Source organism: Pinus tabuliformis, chromosome 3_2 (assembly GCF_031772625.1).
Source record: "Pinus tabuliformis cultivar Carrire ecotype Pingquan chromosome 3_2, CPIR1, whole genome shotgun sequence".
Classification (NCBI taxonomy): domain Eukaryota; kingdom Viridiplantae; phylum Streptophyta; class Pinopsida; order Pinales; family Pinaceae; genus Pinus; species Pinus tabuliformis.
In genome coordinates, this window is record NC_142302.1 from 661,260,397 (window position 1) to 661,264,808 (window position 4,412).

Genomic DNA, 4,412 nt, shown 5'->3' on the forward strand with positions numbered 1-4,412 from the left:
ATGCAGAATGAAGGTTCAATTTTGAGTTTTTTTCTTATTGTTTGCTGGGTGAATATTTGGATCCCACTTGGTGAATATTGAAAAACTTGTCAAAGTACTTGTGAGTCTAGTCAAATATTTTGTGCATCAGCGAGTTTGACCAAGCTTATCATACAAGAATGTGCCCCATGGTGTCGTAGATGCAATCTTGTGCCTGACTCCTTTCACAACTAGCACCTTATTATAATGTGAAAAAACATCAGGAATAGATAGCCATTCATGAACTTGTAACTCTTTGTAACAACAAATCCTTGTTAGGCAAAGGATAATTATCCCTTGAAGCCATAGCATTAAGATTATAAAAATTAATGCAATTACTAATATAACCATTCTTTTTGCATAAAGGCACAACATTAGCTACCCAATTGGAATACATGGTCCATGCAATGACCTTGGCATCTTTTAGCTTATGAAATTCCTTCTCAATGATTGGTGCCTATTTGGGGTTCTTGGATCTCAACTTCTGATGAAAAGGTATAACCCCTTTTCTCAGAGGGTTAGTATGTTGAAATACATCCAAACAATATCATAAGTACAAATGAAGACATCCTTGAATTCTCGTATGAGCTCAATAATCTTACCCTGTTCATTAGGGGAACATGCCTTGCCAAGTTTAACCAGTCTAGGGCTTTCTTTGGTATCCACTTAAATATCAAAAAGTGGCTCATCAATTACATTATATTTAGGAGTCACTTTACTTTTCTCATTAGGTTCATAAAGATTATGTAATGGTATCAGCCCCTTAGGAATCCAATTAATCTTTAATTGCACAAAATTTGAACTTTCTAAAGAACTTACATGCAAATAGTTGCTAGGCTGCTCATCTGAAGTCTAAAATATCTACTGTCCAAAATTATGCAAGGGAGACGGCTGAAAATGATGTAAAAAATTAGGAATGTGATCATCATCATAAAGATTATCTAATGGTATCGGTCCCTTAGGAATCCGATTAGTCCTTAATTGCATAAGCTCTAAACCTTCTAAAGAACTTACATGCAAAGAGTTGCTAGGCTGCCCATCTGAAGCTTGAAATATCTATTGTCCAAAATTATGCAAGGGAGACTACTGAAAATGATGCAAAAAATTAGGAATGTGATCATCTTCATAAAGATTATCTAATGGTATCAGCCCCTTAGGAATCTGATTAGTCCTTAATTGCACAACCTTTGAACCTTCTAAATAACTTACATGCAAATAGTTGCTAGGCTGCTCATCTGAATTCTGAAATATCTACTGTCCAAAATTATGCAAGGGAGACTGTTGAAACTTGAAAATGATACAAAAAATTAGTAATGTGACCATCATCTTTGAATACATGCCACTAGTCAATATTGCTTGGTACCATGGACCTGAAAATGACCTTCATCTTAACATCTTGCATGGGAAAATGTTTACATGGAAACAATTTTGCAGCGAAAACAATCAAGGAATCAACCTGCATGTTATGATCTCTAGGGATTGTCTCAATGGGAAAAGTGTCAAATAATTCAATACAATCCCATACCAAATTCCTATAATGTTTAAATTGCTGATTTTTTACCAAACACTATTAATGAACCTACTGAACCACCAAATCATAATCACTAAATACCTAAAGGATCTTCAATTTCTTCTCTCGTGCTACCTAGAGACTAAGAAAAAATGCTTCATATTCTACCATGTTATTAGTATAATCAAATTCGTGGTGAAAAACATAAGGAATAATATCTTCATATTGGGAGGAAAATATAATACTTGCCCGCACAACTCTACTTGGCCCTAGCACCATCAAAGTGCATAGTCCAAATACCTTGTGAGTCATCATGTTCTTTGGGTGGAACCATAGATACCTCTGAGCAAATCACTTGCTCAAGAGTGGATAAAAGATCCTCATCACTGGATGTTGAACAAGAAACCTCACTCTTTAACATGATAGTATGCTTACCCATTTGCTTATTCAGACAAATTGTGTTATCCAATTCTTGATTAGGCAAATCAATGTTAAACATTGTCTTGGATTCATGGTTTAATCTGACAAATTGATTAGGACAAATTGGAATTGTAGCATAATGTAGATCCATCTGCAAGGTACCTGCCAAGTGAAGGTACCTGCCAAGTCGTTGCCCAACTCCTAGGAAAAAGCCTGCCCATGTAACAGGCACCTCAACTACTACTAAATTCATGCAAATGATTGTCTCAGGGAATGCAACCTGTTGAACCTTTAGGTCTTTAATCAATTCCCACACCTCCACCTTCGTACTGTACATCACATAAAAATTTCGATAAGATCTTGTTCTTTTTCATCCAAGTTGCCTCATCACACCATATGACATGTTGTTAGAAGCACCTAAATCAAGCATACAATTAGGTAACACCAAATAATCAACAAACAAAGATATATAGAAAGGAATCTCTTGAAAGTTTTCTCTAACAAAGACCCGTGGATAATCCTTTGCCACATAAGCTATGTCACTAGCCTCTGCTACCGATAATGTATCAAACACATGCATAACAATTGGGAAATGAGGCGGAAAAGAAAGTAGTTAGACAATGGCAGATCTTAGCTCAGGAATATTAACCAAATTAGCTAAAGGAGCCAAGATATTGACCTTCCAAAGTTATTGTGTGACATCAAAATTACTGGTGTATCTAGAAGGCAATTTGGGTGCAACAACTTGCTAACTATCTCAGGAGTTGAATGCCTACTCTGTACTATGCTAAAAATTCCCCACTTGTTATCCTTTCTTAGGTGCATAATGTTGAGAAATATAGGGCATTCAATGTTAACAATTTCTTTGCTTGATAATTGCTTGTGATATGATTTTTCTTATTTTAATTATGATCCTTCACTTTGTTAGCTTATTAATGTGTTCTTTTTCATCAATATAATTATCAAAATAAAGACAAGTGACACAAAATATAGGCTTCTCTAGCTAGGGCCAAAACCTCTCACCTCTAGAGAGGAAAACTCGATAAAATTCTTATTCTAGATCTTCAATTGATAAGTAGCAAGACCATGACACATACCCTTGACTATAGTATCTTTCCAAGAACCTTGTCACCCACCTCCTAGAGAAACTCGATCTCTATCTCTATACTGCCCCTTCACAACCTCCCTAGAGAATCTTGTTCTCTAGGTCTTCTTGAGAGAAACTCGGTCTCTTCTTTCTTGCTGCCCCAGAAGAATTTCATTGCCTTAAATTCGCACTACCCAGAAGATTATGCTACCTAGACTTTTCACTGCCTAGAAGATTCTGTTGCCCAGACTTTGCACCACCCAGAAGATTCTTCGCTATACCTAGAAGATGATGATCTAAAATAATATTCAACTTCTTCTATTGCTGCTCCTTGTTCACCTTCCTTTTTTCCTTCTTCTTTTTGACTTTCTTCTTCCTTTTCTTCGCACTTTTTCTAGTGAATTCTAGTCTGAATTGTGTGTCTCCAAATGAGGCCGAGTATGTCTATTTGTACTCTTCTTTGTTTCCCTTTAGGCTGACTTGACAATTGGAGTTTAGGCCGAATTCATCTTGCAACTTCCTCATGGTTTGTAGGCCGACTTTAAGGGGTTTGGTGACAAGTTCCCGGAGGATACTTTACATAGATAATATTGACCTATTACAAAGTGTAACATGACTTCATTTACATGACAATGACTCTTTTATGACTAGATGAGTAAACCCTAAAGACTCTCAATGGGAGTCTTGACTCAAAAACAAAATCCTTGCTCATGAAACCCATGAAGCAGGTTAATATAATAATATCATTTTTCTTATTTACATCTCTTTACATAAAATCATAATTACATGTCATTATGAAGACCGAACCTAGTTACACCTTTCAACACTCCCTCTTAAGTATGGAGGTATTTATAATGGTACCTTGAACATTTTCAATTTGAAGAATCTCTCATAAGAAGAATATGGATTTGTAACTCATTTGTATAGCATCATACCAACTAACATTTATAGCAAGTCCTTGACTAACAACTCTATCTCTCCATAAGATCAAAGAAAAATGCTGGTGAGACCAATGATTTATAGACATCCTCATCATTGTCTCTCTCAGAACATACCGCACCCGGGTTCTCTCAGGATATGCTCCATGAGGACTATTCGTTTCTTGGAATCCCAAGTCCCTAAAAGAATATAGGTCATCCACGACTACTCTTCCATGTGATTCCCTTTCTCATCCCACAAGAGCATCAGATGCCAAATGATTACACAATCCTCCATTCTGTTTTCTCAGGTGAAGCACAAAACAACATGTCTATCTATCGCTCCTTCTTATACCATGAATTTTTATTCCTTTAATGTACTCATTCCTATCACAAAGGAATGTACCTAGGCTTCCTGATTAGGAATTTCCAAGTTTCTTCCAAGAAGGAAACTTCTTCT